Here is a 23,809-nt window from a genome sequence, read left to right as displayed (position 1 = left end):
TGCCCTGACCCATCACCAAGCTTTGTATTCAGACAAAGCATCCCATTTTCTGGTTCCAAGAGAATGTCAGCATACAGTTCAATTTAAAGAGGTATTTGCACCTCAGAAAGGGCACCAAAAAAAAAAAAAAAAAAAAGAAAAAAGAAAAAAGAAAAAAAAAGAAAGAGAAAGAAAGGAAAAAGAAATAAAGAAAAAGAGAGAAAGTGGTACAAGCAGTTCTTATAAAAATAAAACGATGTGTCACTATCTCAACTTGCCTTTACTGAAACTGCAATTTTCTAGTCTGTTTTCTTAGATCTGCAGTATCTCTATGTAACACCGTTTCCAAGTTCAATTAGGAGGATTTTTATTTCATCCCCATAAAACATCTCCTTTTTTATGCCCTTTGAGTACCCCAGGTGGGTTTATAATTACACAATCTTAATTGAAGGAGTACAGATGAAATAACAGTTTTTTCCCATTTCTAATTCCAATTTTCTGGAAAGACATTGAAGTCTTCAATCCCTGGGTACCTGAAAAAAGCAAACAAGGTACAGATGCCTGTAATTTTTCCTATTTTTAGTCTTGTAATGAATCTTTTCTTACAGCAATGAAAGCAAATGAAAAAACCAGTCCTTGAACACTTGCAAGAAAAGACTACCACTTGCTACTGGAATTGACATTGGATTAAAAAGCTAAAGTTTGAAAGTAAAATTATTTTGCTACTCTTTAAATATTTAAGCAGTTTGAAAATACACTAGAAAATAAATACACATATTTCCCTAATAGTGCACACCTCTTGGTTGACATTCTGTATAGTCCTATTTTTGCCACGATGTGAATCTTTTCCCATCAAATGAAACCCTACAGAAATAAACTCTGAAACGGATAGATTGTTCCCCTCCTTCCATTCTCATGCCAATGAAATACTTCAAGTGAACTGTTTTCTGATCACAAATATCATGTTTGTTTGTTTTTTTTTTAAATCAAAAAGCAGTCATTTAAAAGAATACATACTATTATTAAAAGTTAGTCAAGACCAACTAATAAGACCTCAAAAATGAACATATTTCAAAGAATTTTGTTCTCTTCAATAGTTGCATGAGTTCTTTTTTCCAGGAAAATGTGCAAATATCAAGGTTACCTGGGTCTGCTGGTCACTTCTAGTTTTTGGACTCTTGAAGATGGTGAGTTTTGCTAATGATGCACGGCTGTTTAAGAATCGGGTGGCTTTTCTGGCAATCACTCTTCGTGTGCCATCTTTTATAAAGGTGCTTGTTGTTGCTAAGAGATCAGTTGCTTAGAGACCAAACCATTAAAAAAATATATATGTCAGGGGCCAACATAAATTATAGTCAAATTTTGTCATTTCAGCTCGCCCCCTGAATGTTTGGCTTTTGTAATAGATCGAAGCGTACCAAGAGAAGCCAATTACTAATCACAAATAGAAAACTGACCAGGAGGAGGAGAAAAGATCTGTGAGTACGCTCCCGTGAACAGAGAGAAATATCATGCCTCCCTTCCATGGAGTTACATTGTCGCTGGGCTCTCTGAAACTTTGTCTCCTCACGGGGGGTCCTAGACATATGCCGTAAATATAGATTTATGCACACACATAGATACCTGTCCCAGGAAAACTTGAGTGCAGGGTGGAGTATGAAGATGTGGGAATTGTGGAACTACTTTACAGTCTTTTCTTAAGGAAAATTAAGAGAAAAATGCTCTGCTTAGGAAAATGTATGTCGGAAATCTGAAGTGATCTTAGCCTTTAGCCAGATGTTTTATGTGTGAACATGATTGTCACTGCGTCAGGTTCAGTTGAGTACACCTGGGGGCCAGGGGGGTGCTTGGATAAAAATCTCTCTACCTTTTATTTTCTCTCCTGTACTGAGATATAGCATCATCTGAGGGAGGAAATGCAACTGGGTTTGACTTGAGGAGAGATGCCCTTCTATCTCTTTTCCTGGTGACACAGCCCCTTGAGCCCCTTGAGACCCTCTCCTCAAATTACTGTCGGCTAAATACTGTCCCACATAGGGACATTCACATTTTAGGAACATATTTTTAAATGAAGGACTCGAGTTCCTTTAAGATTTAATGGAATAGTGGCATTCCAAGCTTCTTAAGAGGTAGGACGCAAGATCTTTGGGGGCAAAAGAAAGCTGGATGCGAGCCTCCACTGGATAACTCCACAACACATCTCCTTCCTACATTTCTCCTTTTTCTACCTCCCCCATTCTTCAAGGTCTCTGTGACTCTGTCCTGGGTGAGAAGAAACCAAGCAAGTAAGAGACAAAAGACTTGGATTAAAAGCAAGATAAGAAGTAAAAAGAGTACCTAGTGTCTTAAAGATTTGTTCCCTTCCTAGCCTCCAAAGTACTTGCCATTCTAGAAGCCTTCATGCCCTCAGCTTGATTGGGAGGGCATCCGGGAATGAACCCTACTGCACAGGAGAGGGTAAGGTGGGGTCTGGGGGCTGGGGTGGGAGCCCAGCAGGAGGATGAGAAGGTTCCCATTCCACTCTGTAGTGCTGGTCACTGTCAGATTGGCATCACCTCCCACACCTCCATCTACAAAGTAGGTGGAAGACCTACAACCAACCTGAATATGAAGTAGAGACATATGCCAGAAAAAAAGAAAAGAATGATGCCCTGGGCAAGTGGGATGTGGCTAAGGCTCAGAAGAAATTTCCTCAGCAAGAGGAAAAAAACACTGACTTCCCCCAAACCAAGCTATGAGTGAAAACTGATACATAGGCCAATGACATATACTTTTTCCCTTGAAGTCTCTTCCTTCTAATTCCCCAAATTTCTCTTTGTGGCTTATATTTTGGGATAGAAATGGAAGAAGAAAGTGCTAAGGAGGAATTAGAGGTGGAAAAGGCAAGAGAAATAACAAAGTCTGGGTATACAGTTGCTGCCTAGGACCTGCTAGGTGAAGGAATAAGAGAGAGAAGAGGAGGCTGAAAGAGAAAGAGGCTGTGAACTCAACTTTATATTCCTTGAGGGCAGAAACTGTCATATTCTCCTCTTTTCCCAATTCCAAGTGTTTGCACGGGGCTTTTGCATTTAGAATGCGATTAAATATTTTTGTTAACTTTGAAGTTAAAGGAGAAACAGAGAGAGAAGGGATGGGTCTAAGGGGGTTGAGCTGTTACTTTGTCCTAGACCCCATGTGACTGGCTCCCTCCATAAGAGCCCACTCTGCTCACATTTGTACTTTGGACTTATCTAAAACTAAAAGCCTGCCCTTCTTCTTCTTTTTTTTTTTTTTTTTTTAGATGGAGTCTTGCTCTGTCGCGCAGGCTGGAGTGCAGTGGTGTGATCTCTGCTCACTGCAAGCTCCGCCTCCTGGGTTCACACCATTCTCCTACCTAAGCCTCTGAGTAGCTGGGACTACAGACGCCCGCCACCATGCCCCGCTAAGTTTTTGTATTTTTAGTAGAGACAGGGTTTCACAGTCTTAGCCAGGATGGTCTCGATCTCCTGACCTCATGATCTGCCCACCTCAGCCTCCCAAAGTGCTGGGATTACAGGCATGAGCCACCGCACCTGGCCAAAGCCTGCCCTTCTTCTTATCTATCTATCCTGGTCTCGCCATTTTGGGGGGGCTCTGGTTTGGCTCTTTCTGCCTTGTGGCCATTTGCCTTGGACTCTTAGCTTTGACCTCTAGGACATGAGGTCCTACACCTCGTTTTGGCCACTTCCTACCTATCAGGAGGTGACTCGGGCACCATTCTGGACACTAGTCCTTGGCAGGCTCCAGGTTCTCATCTGCCTGAGTGGAGTTAGGGAGATACTGTGGTCTGTAATAAGCCATTGCCCTCACTCAGTATGGTGTGGTGAAGAAAACAGGCTTGGACCCATGAAGGCTTGGCTTACAAATGTTCCAACTTGAAGCTTGGAGAAAAAATTTTTGGTACAGCTGTAACTGTGTCAAGGAATGTAGTCCAGTGTCATTTTGGGTCTTGCAGTGTGGCAGGCCACTTGTCCACAGGTACCTGGACCACAGTGCTCTCACATCCTGACCCACCACTGCTGGGAAGCTGTCCAGCCCACATGAGCTCCATCTTTCAGTCTCAGGAATGGGAAGTCAGAACAGCGGGTGCCTGCCTCCAGACCAAGAAGACAGCACAGTAAAAGATGCCAAGCTCCGGGGCATCCTCTGTGGAAGTGACTGCCACTGCAGGCCCAGTCGCCTCTTACTGGGGAAACCAGTGTTCCCTGATGCCACCCCCACTGAGCATCCAGAGACCCTGGTGCTATCTATTGCTTACTGCCCAGCTGCTGCTAACTCCACCAGGACTTGCCCTTTCCCAGTGGAAAATTCAGCAGACACCATTTCTAGAAATGCTTACACAGCCCCCTTGCTACACAGACCCTTCTACTTTAGAAAGAACCCGCTTCTATCCCAGGAAGACTCCAGTGTAGTGACCACAACTCTATTCTATTTCTCCAGGAAACTGTTATTAGAAGAGGCCTGAAGAGAAACATGACTGACTAGGTAAGAATAAAGGCTATACCAGGTGTTTGGGGCACTCTCTGGAGGTACCTAGGGCAGCAAGGAGAAGCTCAGCCAGTACCACGCAGGGGGGCTTTTTCCAAGCCCTGTCAGGGTCCATGTGCTGGACAGAAACCTACTCTGAGGAGCCAGAGCACTGCGGGCAGGAGAGGAGGACCTGCCTGGAGAAGTCACATCCAGACATCCAGCCCAGCAGCTCCTATGGGAGAGCAGGACTTGAGCAACAGGGGGCAGCAAAGCACAACCGCCTCCTTCAGCTGAGCCCTAGGGCAGCCTTGGGAAGCAGGCGGTGAGGGGCAGGAGTGTTGGCCTCTCTCCCAGGGGACAGCTGCTTGGCTGGCCAGAGGTACTGGCCAAGTTTGAATTTGAAGTAGAGATATATGCCAGAGAAAAAAGAAAAGAATGATGCCCTGTGCAAGTGGGATGTGGCTAAGGCTCAGAAGAAATTTCCTCAGCAAGAGGAAAGAAAATACTGACTTCCCCACCCCCAGTTATGAGTGAAAACCGACACATATACCAATGACATATACATTTTCCCTTAAAGTCTCTTCCTTCTAATTCCCCAAATTTCTCTTTGTGGCTTATATTTTGGGATAGAAACGGAAGTAGAAAGGGAAGGGCTAAGAAGGAATTAGGGATGGAAAAGGCAAGAGAAATAATAATGAGAATAAACCAAATAAAGATGAATAAACCAAGCTTGCCCCTGTGTTGGTTGCCTCTCTGAATTCTGAAAAATCTTTGTTACAGTCCACAGGGACCTCTGGAATGAGAAGAACTGAGAGAGAGGCTGGAGTCGAGGAGCAGCAGACCTCAAGACACATGGCGATAGCCACCCTCACTGATTTCATCCCTTTCTCCGGTCTCACTTCATCCTTGTAGATGGAGCTCCTAAGACATGACACTTCATCTTCTTGTTGGGAAAAACCTGAGAACTGGGAAAAAAGCTGAGGCAGGGCTTGCAAGTCTGACACAATATCCAGGGCTCAGGGCATAAAACCCCTCGTGGCCTCTGGAATGAGGCTAGACTTGCTGGCTCCTTGCTTCTAGCTTCAACTGGAAGAACATGCTCCTCATTATCTCAAGTAGCAGAATATGTTCCATATGCTGCAAAGGAAATGCTAAACTGTCACAGCTGTAGATCATGTGCTTGCCCTTTCACCCCCACATTCTCACCACCTGTTTCTTTGTTTGATCACCAATAAATAGTCTGGGTTTCCAGAGCTTCGGGCCTTCGCAGCCGCCATACTCGTGTTGTCCCCTTGGACGCACTTTCTGTCTCAAACTGTGTTTTCTCATTCCTTTGACTCCACCAGACTTTGTTGCCCCTAATGCCTGGTGTTGGGTCTGATCACCCCAACATTCCTGGCTGCCCAATGTGGGGGCAACAAAGACCCCGATGAAGGAACGTTCGCTAGAGCATGTGAAAGCAGAGGATGCATCGTCAAAGGACACCCGACGATGACTAAAGGAAGCTCAGTGGGAAAGCTGAGCACTCTGAAGAACCAAGGTAACAGTGGGACAAAGTGAAAGCAAACATTCTGCTTATTTAAATTTCTTAAGGCATTTATTACAAAGAGGGGAAGTGAAAGTTAGGACCCAGAATTTGTTGTCACTCTTTAGTACAGTGAAGGAGTTTTGCCCATGGTTCCTCGAACAAGGGACTATGGGGTTGGATGAATGGGAGAGAATTGGCAGAGATTTTAGAAAGGCACATAAAGATGGAGCAAAAATTCCAGTTTTTGTTTGGTCAGTGTGGGTGCTAATAAAGGCAGCTCTTGAGCCATTTCAAACAGGTGATGAGGCAGATTCAGATGAGGAAGAGGAGGACGAGTGTAAACTAACTTCAGATTCTGAATGTGAGGAACAGAAACCAGATGAAATTAAAGAAAAGAAAGGGAAATTGGAAAAAAAGTATGTTTTACTAGCCCATCGGCTCCACCTGCTGAATTAAGTGAATGGCCACCTCCTCTCTCTCTCCTCTTAATGGGCAAGAAAAGGAATTAGCTGAAAAACTTACTGCTCCTGTAGTTGCAACATTAAAACCTGGAGCAATTGGTGGTGCTATACAAAATTCTATTCAAAAAGCTAGAGCCAAGGGAGACCTTGAAGCATGGCAATTTCCCATTACTATAATCCAGCAAGGAGGAAGGGAATTCAAGAAAGCCATTACTCTGAATGTGTTAAGGCTTGCAATGGCATTGGAGGTAACTTACATAAGGCTGCTGCTCTTTTAGCTCAGGCTATGGCTAGATTAAGAGTAGGAAAGAATATGCCCCGTTTCTCAGGCTCTTGCTTCAATTGTGGGCAATTTGGACACACAATAAAGGAGTGTAGAAAAGGAAATCAAAAGGCAAGAACTACTACCATCAATCAACAGAAAAGCCCTGGTGTATGCCCCCATTGTAAAAAAGGCACTCACTGGGCAAATCAGTGTCACTCTAAATTTAGCAAAGATGGACAACCTCTTTCGGGAAACAGGAAGAGTGGCCTGCCTCGGGCCCCTCAACAAACAGGCATACTCAGCACAACCAGTGCCCTTACAAGCATACAACAGTTGTCCCCCACCACAGCAGGCAGTGTTGCCGTAGACCTTTTCGGCACAATTCCCATCTCTCTACTTCCAGGGGAGCTGCCAAAAAAGTTCCCTACGGGAGTTAGGGGACCCTTACCCTCAGGAACAGTTGGTCTATTACTTGGAAGGTCTAGTCTAAATTTGAAAGGTCTCACTGTGTATATGGGAATAACTGACTCTGATTATACCAGAGAAATTCAATAACTTATTAGTTGCTCGACTCTGTGGTCTGCCTCCTCAGGAGAAAGAATTGCTCAGTTGCTGCTGCTACCCTACATAAAACTAGGAAGCACCACAGTGAAAAGAAAGGAGGCTTTGGTAGTACTAATCCTGCAGGAAAGGCTGTATATTGGGTTAATCAAGCGTCTAACAAAAGACCTATTTGCACAGTTACTATTCAGGGAAAGGATTTTGAAGGACTAGCAGATACTGGAGCTGAGCTGATGTCTCTATTATTGCTCTAAATCAATGGCCCTGACACTGGGCCAAACAAAAGGCTTCCATGGGTATCATGAGAATAGGAACAGCCTCGGAGGTTTTTCAAAGTTCCTTGATTTTACCATGTCAAGGACTGGATGGCCAGGAAGGGAAAATTCAGTTTATTATTACACCTATTCCTGTCAATTTATGGGGTAGAGACTTATTGCAACAGTGTGATGCTGAAATACCTGTTCCTATGGATCAATATAGTAATAATAGTAGACAAATGATGAGAAATATGGGATATCGCCTGGGAGAAGGACCAGGAATATAAGACACTGCATATGCAATTGCATTTAGCTTTATTAACATTAAATTTTTTAAATTTACAAAAAGATCAACCCATAACTGCAGTGGAACAACACCTGACAGGATAAAAGGAAAATAAAAAGGCTGGACAAGATATATGGTGGAGGGATGCACTTGCAAAGAACTGGGAAAAAGGAAAGATAATTATATGGGGAAGAGGATTTGCTTGTGTCTCTCCAGGTGACAATCAGGTGCCTGAGTGGGTGCTCGCCAAACATCTGAAAATCTAGCATGAGCCACAGCATCTAGTGGACCCACCTGTACAGTGCAAATTGAAGGTTTGAGAAGTCTTGATTTGCTTTCTCTGTGCCTTCTGTTAGAAGGGGTCTGTTTCGGCCGGGCGCGGTGGCTCAAGCCTGTAATCCCAGCACTTTGGGAGGCCGAGACGGGCGGATCACGAGGTCAGGAGATCGAGACCATCCTGGCTAACACGGTGAAACCCCGTCTCTACTAAAAATACAAAAAAACTAGCCGGGCGAGGTGGCAGCGCCTGTAGTCCCAGCTACTCGGGAGGCTGAGGCAGGAGAATGGCATGAACCCGGGAGGCGGAGTTTGCAGTGAGCTGAGATCTGGCCACTGCACTCCAGCCTGGGTGACAGAGCGAGACTCTGTCTCTAAAAAAAATAAATAAATAAATAAAGGGGCCTGTTTCTTATTATCAGTGGAAAATTCTACCTCATGGAGATGAACGGAACCGTGTGGGTGCAATCCCCATAACATGGGGACAGATCAAGAAAACCGCACAGGAAGCTGAGAAACTGCTGGAGTGCCAGGGTTTTACCTATAGATGCTTAACGGACCAATGCTTTCTGACTGAGTGCCTCTCTACCCTGAATACGAGAGACCCTAATAGTTAGGCAGGAGTATCATCGCCCCTATTCAGCATGAAGAAGTTACAGAAGATGGACCTTCATCCTGCAACCCCTAGGATGAAGGGTCCTCTCTCTTGTCTAAAGGGAAAGGGGGAGATACGTGGGAAGCATTCAAACCAGAGTGACTCCATTTGGAATAAGGGCTAAGAAAAATGAAGCTGGATCACCAACCAGCAATTAAGGGCTGCACAGCCTGCAATTGCCTTGCTCAATTAATTTAAAAACAAAAAGAGACCACCTTTTATGCTAGTAATAATGATAGCTGTGGCAGTTTTACAAAAAAGAGAAGGGGGACATGTTGGGAAAAAGCTGAGTGTTGGGAAAAATGCTGAGGTAGGGCTTGCATGTCTGACATAATGTCCAGGGCTCAGGGCATAAAACCCCCTCGCGGCCTCTGGGATGAGGCTAGACTTGCTGGCTCCTTGCTTCTAGCTTCAACTGGAAGAACATACTCCTCATTATCTCAAGTAGCAGAATATGTTTCATATGCTTCAAGGGAAATGCTAAACCGTCACAGCTGTAGATCATGCGCTTGCCCTTTTTGACCCCCATATTCTCACCACTTGTTTCTTTGATCACCAATAAGTAGTCTGGGCTTCCAGAGCTCAGGGCCTTCACAGCCTCCATACTTGTGTTAGCCCACTGGACCCATTTTCTCTCTCAAACTGTCTTTTCTCATTCCTTTGACTCTGGCAGACTTTGTCACCCCCAAGGCCTGGTGTTGGGTCTGATCAACATTCTTTTTTTTGGCACCTGTCACCACAGTCTCACTCCTTAGAAAGACCTCTAACTACCTTACTTGCCCCAATCCAGGCTGGACCAGCTTTGTCAGGCATCCGCATCTCCACATGCACACCCACCAGTTCTCCAATAACCACCTAAAGGGAAGGCCAGACCTATTCTATCACTTGGATTCTTGGGAAAGATTTGCCCTCTCACCCACAGCGGGCCTGATCCAACTCTCCAGGAGAAGTCATCTATAATAACTCTACCCGTCTCTCCTGCTGGATCGCCCCTTCTCTGCCTTGCTCTCCCTTTTCACCCCTGCCACAGAAAACCTGGCTTCCCTCCTCACCCAAATCCCCAGAGTTCTGGTCAACACCTCTTATTTGCAAATAAATATTCTCTCTTTTACCTCTCCACACATCATAGCTCAAATCTGGGACAGATGCACATCTTTAGATGAGGGGGTTTAAAATAAAGGCCAGGAAGCACTCAATTAAACTTCTGTCTTCAGGTACTTGTTTGTCTGTTTTGTTTGTTTGTTCTTTTCCCCTGGAAGGTTGATTCCTGTCTGACCCACAGGATGGTACCAGTCAGCTAGCACGGTACAAAGTGCTTATTCCACTTAGCACGTTGCATTTCAAAGCCAAGTGTACCCTGACTACCAAGCATGTCCAAAGCCCATGGTGTAAGGAAGCCTCCCCAAGAAAAACGAAGACCCTCCCACTGTGAGTACCCCCTTAAGAAGATACCACCACCCTCCTCCATTCACTCACCCCACTCAGAGTTCCCCAGCTGTTTTCGTTTTGCAGACCTGTTGCTTTGTACCTGTGCAGCAAGGCAATCAGATGAAAATCACCCAGAAGGAAATAAAAGGCAGGGATCCATGCAGAGGAGGATACATTGGCTGAAGGATAGGTGAGAAGTTGACCCCTGACCCAAGAGATCTTGAGAGAAGTGAGCCATGGCAGATTCAGAATATATCTCTAGATGGCCTCTAGAGGGGACAGGAGGTCACTCTAGTCTTGCTGAGGCTGATTCTAAAAGAAAGAGCTTTTGGCTGAACCTACCCAGCACATTCATCTGTGAGGTGGGTGGCATCAATAGAGGGCAGGGTTGGCAAGAGTGGAGCTGCCACCATGTGTCCCACCTGGACACGACTTACCCAATGACAACTAATGGACATAGTGATGAGCTCAAGATCTAAAAATCTAATCTAAAAATAGGAACAAGCAAGAAAATTTATTAGTCCTTCCCTTCTTGCCTATCTTGTTCTTCCCAGTACCCTTGGACAAATTCAATCAAAATAGTGGAAAATATATCCTTTAAGAAAAAACAACCAAGGCTCCTCAGGCAAGAGAGAAGAAAACTAAACATTGCTGCGGTGTTCACCCTATTGTCTCCCACAGGCATTGCTAACACAACTCAAACTTTGGTAACTGTGTTCTCTGGCAAATCAGGCAGGTCTGTTTGGAATCAGCCAGGAAACAGAGCCCACTTGAATTTGGGGCTTCTTCACACCAGGCTGTCTCACATGCTACAAGTCCCACTTCCTTGAAGCTGTGTGGGCCTTGTCGGCACTCCTGGGCAGCCACAGCTCAGACATTGGTATCGCTGCTGTACAGAAGGCAGCCTCTCCCATGCAGGCTTTGTCTCCTGGGCCCAAACATCTTTCCCCCTCACTCTGCCCTGGCCAGGTCTCCATTCTACCCTCAGATACCCTCACCTTCCCTCATACCCTCCAACCAGTTGTTCACTTAAGACCCCCAAAGTAATTATTCAACTGAGTCCTGGTTTTCTTCAATAGTCTGGGGCTAACACTATAAAATGAAACAGAAGCACCACCATCTTGGTGTCTGACCTGAAGCAGTCCCAGGTTGCCAGCCAATTTTATTGGCAACTAAAGTCTATGTGCATCTTAGAGCTGAGTTGAAGGTAGAATGTGCAAAAGCTCAATGCCTCAGTGGAATAATCCATGGGTAAATAAATTTGATATGCATAAGCCAAAGAGTATTACTGGAGTAAAATATGAGTAATAGAGAGCTGCTTTTGTATAATACTTTCAAAGCACCATGAGTTTGACTAAGTATCTTAAGGCACTGGAGTCTCTATTTTCCCCAGTCTAGCTCTCCTACAGCAATCACAAACCTCTCAAGAGTAAGGACCATGTCTTCCATGTCTTACTCATCATCTTCCTATCCCTGGCCTGCTGGTGTTGGGAGCACTCAGCAGTTGTGCAGTGATTTTTCAGTGAATGAAACTGCTTACCCTTTGCCTCTTGTCCCCAGCCCCTACCATCCCTGGCCCTTCTCAGGTCCTGACAGCTGAGTTATCCGTGTGCTCAATCCTGCCATACTCCCAGCCCAATCTGGAGACAGGAATTCTTGTTCAAGCTGCCACTGCTCTGCCCAGTGTCCAAAGTGTGGCAGCAACTCACCGCCCACCGCCCATAGTCTACCCCTGGGTTGGCCACTAGTGTTCCACAGCTGCTACTTGAGTCACAGCTTCTCTACCATCCCACACCCCTTGGGGGTTGCTGAAACCTAAAGTCTTGCACCTCAGGGTTCACCACCGTGTTCCTGCTTTATCTAAGGGAGCCTCCTCATTTCAGATAAGCAGTCTGGTAAGTGCTCCATCCTCTCACCCTTTGGCATGCTCCTGCAGCCCACTACAGGGAAACTGTCCTCTTAGCCTCCTCCTTTGTTCTTGTCCCCACTCACTCTCCCATCCTTGCTTTTTCCTGAAAATCAGAGCCCAGATCTGACCTTCTGGCCCCACAAGCCTGCTCCTTGTTAAATGCAGACTGTTCTCAGGCATGACAGCCGTGATCTGGGCTCCGCCTTGCTCCTCTGGTGAGACACCCTTCCCCCATATCCTACTGTCCATTATGGAATTGCATGGGGGACGGCTGTGCCCTTTGCCCTCCCCAGCCAGCCCCACCCATAGAGGCTAAATCAACACCGATGAGAGAGCCCTGTCGTCTCCCAGCCTAACTTGCCAAGCTTCATCATGAGCAAAAGATCTGCAATGTGGCGGTGACCTCCCCCCCACACAACTGCATTCTGACCTCCTTCTTGCAGGGCCAAGAGAAATGATGGTGAACTAAGTGCAGGAGGTGGGGTTGTTCTCAAATGCGGTCATTGCTACAGAACCAGCATTTTTCGTTAGTTACATTCTTTGTGGAAGGACAGGGTGGTGGCTACAGGTCCCTGACAAGCCGACATGCTGAATTGTTTGAGACAATCCTACTCCCTGTGGTATTACATATATATATGTAGAGCCATCCTAAGTTTGGCAGAAAACTAGGTTTGAGGCAGATCGTTAAAAACCTTGAAAGTAAAGGTATGGAACTGAGAGTGGGGGCACTGGCATATGTACATGTATTTCAATGAAGGTAATTTACCTCATGCTTTCCTAAATACACAAATCTTTACATTTCAAATGCCTTGTTAGACTGTACACAAGATTCTAGAGACATTTTTAAATAATTCATTTTCAAATCTTAAATTTGGGAAGAGGGGGCCTAGGATGAGCAAGTTGACGGGGCCACTGCTTATGCCATTCCCAGCACAATTCTGGGCATGGAGCAGCTCTCCTAGAGCCCCCCTGCCCCTGACTCCTGCTCCAGGCTTCACATTCCCAGAGCCACACTCTCATCCACAGGGACATGAACTTGGCTCTGCTTGTCATCACTCTGGGTTTCTTCCCATGAGAGGCTTTTAAACCAACCTGTCTCACATTGGCTGGGTCCTTTGGGGCCTTCTGCAATGCTATGATGGCAGGTGTTTGCCTACAGCTTCCCACTGTACCCCCTTTTCTCCCTACTCTCCAGCCAGCCAGGGTTCCTGGGCATCCTCTCCCCAACCCTTGCCAAATAATTTGAGGCAACCTTGTTAACCTTCTCTAGAGCTATTTGCATTTGAAGCCTGTTTGGAGTGAATCAAAGACTGAAAGCTCACCCTGTGAAGGGAATTTTTAATATTTAACCTTGAAGGGTGTGGGGAGATGAGACGGGGCTGGGATAGAGTAGGAGGGGCTGAGGAAGAGTCTTCTTCCGGCTCCCCAACATCCTACACAACAGTCATGCCACCATTCCCAGCAGAGGCTGGTGAGGGCCAAGCCTGAACAGCACCCCAAACCTCCCACCATGCCCCTGTCCCTCCCTAAATGCCAAGCCTACTACTGAGTGAGTGAAAGTGATATAGCAGGCCTGAATCTGAGGTTGAGTTGCAAAACCATCTGCTGAGTATGGTCTCCCCTGGGGTCGCAGCCCCAGTGAGCCCTCACTCTCCTAACTCCTCAGAGTTTCTATTTAAGGTTCTGTTCAGCTTCCCAGGAACTACCTGGGACTGAGGCATTGTGTTTCCCTTTGCACAGTGCCTGGCATATAGTAAGCACTCAGTAAATGTTAGCTATTAAAATAAAAAGAAGAAACCCTGGATAGCATCCATGGGGTGCTTGCATAGATGCTGCTAGGAGCAGCCATGATGGTGAACAGCAAAGTTCTCAGCACATGGTGGACCATTCATTTACTGTGTCTGAACTGGAGGAAGTTTTGGTTCTTTAAAGTGGAAAAAGAACGCCTTCTGACCAAATGATAACAGTAAGGGCCGTTTTTTATTCCTAAGTCTTCAGAAGAGTGAAAAACGTCTTCCATGAACTGGCTACACATCCTATTCAATGCCTAAGATGGAGATTTACAACCCAAACCTCACCTGTTTTCTGTCTTGGCTGTGAAAATTCCAATTGGCCAGGTGATATAGGGGGCTTTCAGAGGACCTGGCACTTTGTATGGAAAGGGGTAAGTGTAGGGAGTTGTGTCAGACCAATTAAGCAAGCACTATTTGCAAGATACATGCCTAAAGCCAGGGAAGAGAAAGATGAACAGTTGCGGGGCCACCCTCAGAATTAACCTAGAAGCCCAGGACTACTGCATTGCCTTCTTCCTTCACTCCCAGCGTCATGTTGCTGTATACATAGGGGTTGAGATTTTGCCTCCTTTTCCCAAGACTCTGGACTTCCAACTGGTCCTCTAGTGCTGCCCTGGCTTTTAAGCAGCTTGGCTGGGACCCAGTCATTGATCCTCTTGCCTAGGATCTTTGCCCTGAGGACCAGAGCCCAGCGCCCAGGTACAGGTGAAGCCCCATTTCACGTTGAGCATCATTAGGGCCCTAAAGCATTGCCCCAACCTCCAGATTGGAGGCTTTGGGATACACACTGGCTACCCTGGTTACCCCACCCCCTTGGATTCTGTCACTGAGGTCCCAGCATGCTATGTGATTGAACCATCCTAAGTTTGGCAGAAAACTAGGTTTGAGGTAGATCATTAAAAACCTTGAAAGTAAAGGTATGGAACTGAGAGTGGGGGCACTGGCAGTTTTTGGGTAGGAATATGATCTGAAACATGCTTCAGGCAGTAGTGGCGGGCAGAGAGGATTGGGTGGGCAGAGCCTAAAGGCAGAGAGACTGGTTGCATGGGCCCAGATGACGTCCCTTAACATTGAGAGGACCAACGTGAGAGTTGTTTCCAGAGAAATGGGCTTGTGGAGGTGCAGGGGAGGAGAAAGTACATTATTACAATGAAAAACTAGATGATTCCAGCCCACTATAGAGGGGAAATGTATATGCTAATAAAGAATGGGGAAGGTGACCAGCATTTGACAAGTGCTTATTGTATAATGAGCATTGGTAGCATTCACAGAACATGAGAAAAAAGGACTTCATTTCAAAGGCCACACAGAAAAGTATACAACTAGGATTCCAACCTAGGTGTATGACTCCAAAGTCTTGATGATTTCTCTAAAGAAGCCGCAGCAGGATCAACACAGAGAGGGGAGATGACAGCCTTGAACATGTTGAATTGTGGGCATTAAGGACTGGACATAGATGAGACAGGCTGAGATGACTCTGGGAGTCTGTCGCAGAGTTGTTATCACGGAAACCCCACAAGCGGGCCAAATCTCCAACACAGAAGATAATCATGGAAAAAGTTCAGGTTTAGAACCATGAGCAATACACTCGGCTTAGGCACTAATGAAGAAGCAGAAAAGCCGCCATGAGGGTAGAGGTAACTTGGAGAGGGTCATTTAACGGGAGTCCAAGGAAGAAAGTAGAAAAAAAGGAAAGAGAAGCCATCAGCTTAGAACACTTTACACTGACAAATAGGGTGGGAAAACAAAAGACTGGCTACTTCAGCAGTCCAAGATATTGTGACCTCTTGTCAGTCAGTCAGTCAGATGGAACTCAGAGAAGCTCTTGAGACAGCAAGTGTGGACCCTTCTTTCAAGAAATTTGGCAGTAAAAGAAAGAGGAGAGACCCAGTAACGGTGGATGGAAGGTGGAGGAACTCTCCTTTGGACTAGCCGAACAATCAAATTGGACAGGCATAGTCCCTCGGCTCTCAACCCTGGTGATGGTCAAAGAGAGAAATCAGCCCCAACTAGGGTTAATTATTGGCCCTGAACAGACTACACTTTAGTGGCAACCGTTTTATGTTTCTCCTTTCATCCCCAACTGCTTGCTGGTAGTGAGTTTATAACCACCACCAGCCTGCAGAATAATGTATTTCAACACAATGCTAGGCTCCTGGACGTCATCCCCGCTGCAATGGGATTGACCCAGCATCTGACGGCAAGGTGCCTTGTGCATCCCACATTTATGGAAAGCTTTCAGCATTTTCGTAAACTGGCAATCATCTCTGTTACAGGTTTAGTCTGTCCCTTGGCATATGCCTTTCAATGGTCTTGAGCCTTTGAATTGGGAACGCTGTCTGGGGAAAACAGCGTTAAATAAACCTCAGGGGAAAGTTTCCTTCACTTGCACGGAGGCCAAGGGAACTGAAATCCTGCCCCTTCTTTCCTGCCAAGCTTTGTACCCATCCAGATGGGACACCTTTTCCTCAACTGCACCAAGGAGCAGACAGACGGCAGTGGGGGTCCTGCCTATGCATTTACACTGGGGGAAGGTCGGGGTCCTTCTTCATGGGCAGAAAGTAGCTTTTTTTTTTTTTTTTTTTACAAGAGAAGCCATTTCCTTTGACTGGGGCCCTTTAGTGGACACAGGCCTGGTCCCCAAACACCAGGTGCTCTGATTCTCTGCTTGGCATTGAGGAGCATATCTGGGAGAATATGGATTGCATGGTAGAAAAGGCCAGCCTCCAGAGGAAGTGACTAAATAAAGCAGGGGAAAGGACCAACACAACTGGCTGAGCCGTGGGAACAAGGAACAAGGCTTAAGAGTGCAGTGTCTTATAAAAGACTTTGGGGATTTGGGGGAAAGGGTAGGGGGTGGGTGAGGGACAAAATAAAACACATTGGGTATGGTGTACACTGCTTGGGTGATAGGTGCGCCAAAATATCAGAAATCACCACTAAAGAACTTGTTCATGTAACCAAACGCCACCTGTTCCCCCAAAAACCTATTAAAATAATAATAAGTAAAAGAGTTCAATGCCTGGTGAACAATATTGTCAACTGTAGAATTCGCACAATTGTAAAAAAAAATACTAGCAAGTGTGAGCTAAGAACTCCCTGGAATGAGCCAGCTGAGACCAGACTACAAGAGGTTAAATCATGTGAAAACTCTTCTTTTTAAATGGAACTTCATTTAGTAAAGAACCACTTGTGTAGGGTATGTCTTCAAATCAGATATTCTTGCCATTTGCCAGAGAAAATGTGCTTTAATTCCTTGATGCCAAAGAATGTCTGATACATTGTATAATGAAAGCAGAATAATTGAGCTACTTGTTACAAAGATCTCTAGCTGAATACTTAAAATTCTTCAGCAGCTGAGTAGGCTTGGAGCAAATTAACGTGTTTTTTTTTTTTAAATTAATTTGAGGTAGGACACAAAATTTACAATAGAATTTTTTGTGAAGCACTGCTGAAGTCTATTTACTCCAAGAAGGATCATACATTATTCTTTGTTGACAATGCCAGGGTGATTCAGAAGGACAAGTAAAATGTTAGCCAAGGCATTACACAGGAGCGCAGACCAGCCCCACTCCACCTCCTCTTCTCTCAGTTTCCTTAGGATCCTCTATTACCCGCTCGCCTCCATCCCTAGGCCCAGCCTATCATTCATCTCTATGAAGTTACTGCCAGATTGCCTTGCCTCACTGTAACTGGAACATCTATTTTCCCCATGAATCTGTGAGCCCTGCAAAAGCAGAGACTGTGCCTTACTAACACCCTAGTCCTCAAAAGCACGCAACACAGTACTTAACACCCAGAAGCCTCTCAGGAGGCATTGCTGTTGAGTATAGAAAGCTAGAGTTAGGTAAGACACTGTAGAATATAATGGAAAATTCTATTGAATGGAATATAGTGGAAAAACCAAGTCCAAACCCAGAAAGACAGATGCGGGACAGCACTGAAGCATGGTCTTGGCATCTTCCCATCTCCTGGGCAGATAAAAAGACGTTCAAGTTCAGCTGGGTCCCTTAGGTCCAGTTCTGGATGGCTTTGGGGAGCTAGCCAAACCCTTCCGTTAGGAAGCCCTGGCAGCACAGAGGTCTGTGGAGGGCAGAGAAGAGTGAGAAAAGAGGAGTGACACAGTCAAATGTGGCCAGACCAGGAAATGCAGGTGAAAGAATGTTTTTGGGAGCACACGAACGTTCTCAAGAACACAGGTTGAGGATGACCATGACCAAGGACAGACTCCTGGATTTCCAGAAGCTGCTTGATGATTCTTCCATAGATTCCAGAGAGGGGAGGCTAGAAGCTGGATGGCAAGGAGGCCAGAGGGGCTGGGGTCTGAGAAAAGGACCACATCTTTCTAGAACCAGCATGAAGGGGAACAGGCGGGGACAGCAGCAAGGAGAGGCAGGCAAGTCAATTGGGGGCCAGGAAAGGGGACAGACACGGGCGCTTTATTTTAGCAGTAACCCTCTGGGCAGGGATTTTTGTAGAAGAGACCTTGAGAGAAAGAACCCGAAGAGCAGACTTTTGTGTCCATCTCTCCAGAGACACCAATGAACAAGTTTGAGGTGGGAACAGGTTCACGCAGCCCTAGGATCCCAGACCTTTAGACCTGGAAGAACTTTAGAATTTATCTTGCCCACATTATTCTGATGGAGCAGATTAACTCAAGGCCATGCAACCAATTGGTGGCAGAGCTGAGACAGGCCCAGACTCCAAACACCCTGGCCAGCCCTCTCCCTCATCTCCACATGCCCCCCGGTTTAGGTTTACACCAGCCTCCTCTCTAACAGATGAGCCTCAAGCCAAACGACAGCTGCCTTTGCCCAGTATGCTAGGTCCACCGGGGGAGACAGAGTCCCATGGAGTACAGCGCATTTTCTCCTTTGTCATAATGGCTGTTTGCCTCAAGCGTTCAATGTCTTCCTGATTGTGTGACTCAGAGCTGCTTGCTGCAGCCTCTCATTCCCCTCCAAGAGGGGCTTCTCTTTCAATGACCCAGGGGTCAGTTCTAAGACCCAGGCTCCCATAAACTACCTCAGCCTCCATGATTTTAACAAGGCTTTCCTGCAGACACCCCCACTGCTCTTTTCCCTCCCCTATCTCCCTCCCTGTTCAATGTCTACCGAGTAGGGGTATCTTGTTTCTAGTAAACTCTACCTGGTGTGGGTCCCAAATCTCCTATATTGGCACTAAAATTCTCATTGTAGTCTCTTTGTAGTCAAACCTGTTCATTGGTGTTTCTGGAGAGATTCACTGTAGGAATGACAAAACAAAACAAAAAAAACCCTAGGCCTGGTGGGGGCCTAACACAGTAACCTTACAATGTGACTGTAGGGATATTATAAAGAGGGAGCATTAGGAGAGGATTTAGGCTACTCTGAGGAATGGGGGAAGATGCAGGAAGGCTTCACAGAGAAGACATTGGAGCTGGGTGTTGAAGCAGGAGTTAGATGCAGGGAGAGGACCTTCCAAGTGTGGCTCCCTGCCCTAGATATTGAATTAACCCCAGAGAGCAAAGCAGGAGCTGAAGGGAAGTACTGTACCAAGAGCCCAGGAAGACATACCAGCTGGAATGCTGCCACTGTTCAGGTGGTGTAAAAACCAAATGGTCCATCCTTACTGATTTGGATATGCCACCAGCTGATATTTCAGAGTTATCTGTCCATTGACCATAAACTGAGATTTAGTATCCCAATGTCATTTATGTTACTCTGTGTCTGGGGTTTGTTTAATTAACTTATTTAGAGTTTGTACAATAATTTAGTTTTATGGAGCCCATGCTACAAAAAATAAAGTGTGATAATTGAAGCTCATTGAAACAAAGAAATCCAAAAACATTCTACTGATCTTTATGGAAAGAATATTCACACAGGAATCAGGAAGAGCTGGCTTCCAGCTCCAGATCAGCTAAGTGCCTCAGCCCTAAACCATCATCCACTTCACTTTCTCATCTGTAGAAATTTTCTAGGGAGGGAGAAAGCAGACTAGATGGTTTCTAAGGACTCTTCCAGCTTGGCCATTTTTAGGATTAAATTCAAGGGATTCCTTTTTTGAACAGCAGTCCAGAACACTCCCTTCTATGCCCATCAATCATGTTTAGCATTTGCTTCTGAGGCTCCAAATTCCCTGGCTTTCTCAGGAACTCTTAGCATTGGTAGTTTGTTGACTTAAAAATAGCTCAACGGCTGCTGATCATCATCCCACATTAGCTACTGCTGAGGAGAAGCCAGCAGGGCTGAAGGAAGTTAGAAAAGAGCTGCGTCTGGGGCAAAGAATCACCCCTGGGATAGTGGGATCACTGCTTTTCCTTGAATGAGCAAAGGAGGCCTGAGCTCATTGCTAATGTGAGTTTGCCCACATGGCTAGTGGGAAGTTGGGAGAGGAGTGGCTGGGACCAGGCACCCTCCCTATCTGCCACCCCTGTTCTCCACGAAGGTTTGCTGGAACCGGCAAGGCCTTTTTCTGCCCCAGAGGGCTTCACAAAGAGGTGAGGGGCCTTCCGCCAAGACAGAGGACCCTTCCTTTGGAGGTCCTGTGTACTCCTCTCCATTGTTGATGGGCATCTTCTGTCTGAAGGGCTGCTGGGCTTCTTGCCACCACCAGGGCTTCCATCTGATCCCTGGTTTATATGGCTTTCTGTTGAGCAAATAAACTCATACTCATCCCCGCCTCCAACAAGACAAAGGCGATTCGTTCACAGGAGCTGCTGCCCAGCTGACAGATGTTTTGGCCTTCTGGCCCTGAATCCAGACATGCTGCTGACCTCAAAGGTGAAAGGCTCTGTTACCCATTCTCGTCCCCCATTGGCCAGTTGCTACCCAGGATCATCCAAGAATTTTGACATTTGTCTTTCCTCCTCTACTTCTGCCTCCACAGCTCTTGTGGCTCTTAGAACTGTTTCCACTGTGGCCTTTGGTCAGGACAGCTAGAGAATGGAAAAGATGGGTCATGTGATCAGGGCTGCTTTGCCACAGCTGCTCAAATTCTGCATTTGCAGACCTAACTGTGCCTTTGCAAAGAAAAGGCCATGAGGAGTGTTTTCATGCAGTTCCGCCCACATAGAATGAGCACCCTCAGTGAGAAGTTCCTTTACAGGAATTTAATGGCGTCTGAAAAAACAAGTGCCACCTTTCTGGCTTATCCTAGCTTCGACACTCAGCAATCTTCTACTCACTTGTTGACAGCCCAGCAGGGGAGATAAGACCTTTGCTAACACCCTCATTTTTAGAGTGTAGGGGAGCACCCAACCAAATGGTTGTTGAGTCCAGAGGAGGGAACATTGACCTCCCACTGGAGACTCATTTGAAGGTTCTACAGAGGAGGTGACATTTGAGCTGAGCCAGGAGGAGAGGTAGGATTTCGCTGGGCAGAAATGGGGATGGGAGTACTATCATTCATGCAGTTACATTTGTTTGAAAGCAAGAGAATGCACAGCCAATCTGAGCAACAAGGAAGAGTGAAATGGCAAGCGGTAGGCAGGACCAAACCATTGTCAGTATGCTTCTGCAGCGTGTCTATCAGCTCCCCTCGGAGCCCTGAGCCACCAGGAAGTACTGACCCCAGTTTGAGTAAAACTCTTATTTAGATGATTTTCTTCATAGAAATCCATTAAAAGGGTTTTGAGGAGGAAGTGACTCCTAAGGAGTCTTTAAAAGAGAAGGCAAACCCATGATCTCAATTTCTCGTCTAGGCTCTGTGGAGTCTTTCAACATTTTTCTACACAGTTTACTGGGTTCTATGCTTATGACCTAAGCTACAACTAACAAGAGGGCCGCACGTAGCCTGTGAGCTTCTCACTGAGAGATAAGACTCTCAACGAATCACTTTGGTGCATTTCAATGGCTTTCGTAGGAGAGATCATCTCTGGGGCAGATGATTGGGTGTGATAGAGATTTGAGTCACCTGTAGGAGAATTGAGTGAAACTGACCCCTTGTTCCCCAATCAGTTGTCAAGGCCGAGAATTTCAAAAAGAAGACCACAAAAGGCCTGCTCCTCCCACCACGCCTGCCAGGCCTGGAGCTCCAGAACCCCCTGTGCCAGCAGCCTGAATGCAGCATGTGAGCAGTACCACCAGCAGCTCCTCCTCCAACCCTATACTGGGAACCAGCAGCTCCTGCTGCCTTTGCCTCCTACAGTGAACATGCTTGCCCTCAAATTACACCCCCATTCTATGCCTTTCTTATTGTATCAAATGCTTGGGGATCCCTATTCATGCAAACTATTTAGTTTAAAAATATGTGGTTATGAGGACATTCCTCAAAGAAAACTGTGCCCACAGAGACTTAAAACAGTGGTAGGCCCCAAACTGAATTTGGACACCAATATTATTGAAGGCCAGTAAAGAGTTTTTGGAGAAACAGCAGGAAGGAAAAAGAGGTGAACAGAAGTGAATAGGAGGCTAAGAAAGGGAATTACCTTTCCAGGGAAGACAATGGAACCAGTTCACAGGGTGGTGGGGAAACTGTCAGAAGGGAAGTCAGATCCAAAGGGGACTGCCACATTGAGCATTAAAGAGGTATTTCGCTGGGGCTTGGAATGATCATAGGAAAAGGGCCTTTGAGGCAACCTACTGGGGGCAGACAGAAGCTGGAGAGACCAGCTGTGAAAGAACAGCTATATGAAGAAATCCCCAGAAGGCAGGTTTCTCATACTGGACTTGGCTATGTTGCCTCCCCTCTCTGATATCCTGAGATTCTTTGTTCTCCTCTATGGCTGTTCCTGCCCCTCAAAGGCAGACATTGAGCATAAAACTGAGATAGCACAAAGCTTCCTTTCCAAGTTAGATCAACTTAGCCTTTCTGGTCCTGACTTGACCAGAGGCAGGCTTCATCTCATTTTGGATGCAGGGGCTACACCTCCAAGACCAAGGCTTCTTCCGCCAAGGCAGGTACATAAAAAGTAGAAAATGAATGCTCTTCCCCTCCCAAGGGGTCTTAGGATTGGAGGCCAAAGCCCTGCATACTGACCCCTATTTTAGGCTGACCCCCTGCATGCCTTCCTTCCCTTCTTTTTCTGGCCATCCAACACATGCTAGTGCTCTCTCTGGCCTGAGTCTTCTGCTCTTCATCCTTTGATTGACTAGACCTGATTTATCTGTCAGCTTCTATTTTATCAAATATCACTGGTTTCTTTGTCTTTGCAAGGCTAGGTTTATTGCTGGCGAAATTCAGCCCACTGGGAATGATTAGTATCCTGGGAAAACACTGGTTATGCTGGGATTTAAAAACAAAAGTCCAAAGCATGTGGTGCCACCAAAGATAAAACAAAACTTATTCTTGAAATTTGCACAAATATTATAAAAGTTAAGATTTTGGTAATTATTTTCCTGTCAGAGAAAAAAAATTCACAAGATTCCTTCTGCAACCTCCACAAAATGTAGAGCTGCAATTCTAAAATAGCAACAGTGGGGGAAAAAAAAAACTGGGTACAATAAAGTATAGGCTTCTTAACCTCCCCCTTTATCACCCAGTTACCCCTTCTTGATCATTTTTAGGAGGTTCTCATCAAGTATCTCATTGTCATGTTCTTGCCATCTAATGCCACCTTCGGTCTTTTTCTTCACCTCTACCTGCCCTCATACTCTTCAAAGTATGTGTCTATTCTGACTCTGCTGACAGACATGAGCTAGTCAATAATCTGGAACTATTGCAAATTCAATTGAGCAGTCCTGGACATATTCACTTTTGGGGGTTTCTCCATCTGCTATTCTCCTGTGAAGGAGCATTATTCCCCTAAGGGAATTCGCTGACCAAGAGGACTTGCCTAGTCCCAAAGGTGTGTCATTGGCTCCACCTGGGAATCACAGACTCATAGAATCATGGGGCTGAGAGTTGGTTTAACTGCCCTCAGAGGGCACTTGTCAAATCCAAGTCTGAATTCTCAACTTGTAGATAATGCAAAACAGCGGCCTATTTTCATCAGGGCAATGGTA

The 23,809-nt window shown here is 45.9% G+C and overlaps 1 long non-coding RNA gene across 1 annotated transcript; it reads right to left on the bottom strand.

The window, feature by feature from the left end:
• Window positions 1-399: 399 nt before the first annotated feature.
• Window positions 400-3,266, bottom strand: LOC117070661. Its single transcript, XR_004432000.1, has 2 exons — window positions 1,124-3,266; window positions 400-512 (listed from the first exon to the last, which is right to left on the bottom strand). It is a non-coding gene; the product is annotated as an uncharacterized LOC117070661 (long non-coding RNA).
• Between the last annotated feature and the right edge of the window lie 20,543 nt (window positions 3,267-23,809).

The sequence above is a fragment of the Trachypithecus francoisi genome, unplaced genomic scaffold (assembly GCF_009764315.1).
Source record: "Trachypithecus francoisi isolate TF-2019V2 unplaced genomic scaffold, Tfra_2.0 Lachesis_group3, whole genome shotgun sequence".
NCBI lineage: Eukaryota > Metazoa > Chordata > Mammalia > Primates > Cercopithecidae > Trachypithecus > Trachypithecus francoisi.
Note: the sequence above shows the minus strand (reverse complement) of the source record. Positions and strands in the feature narration are given on the sequence as shown.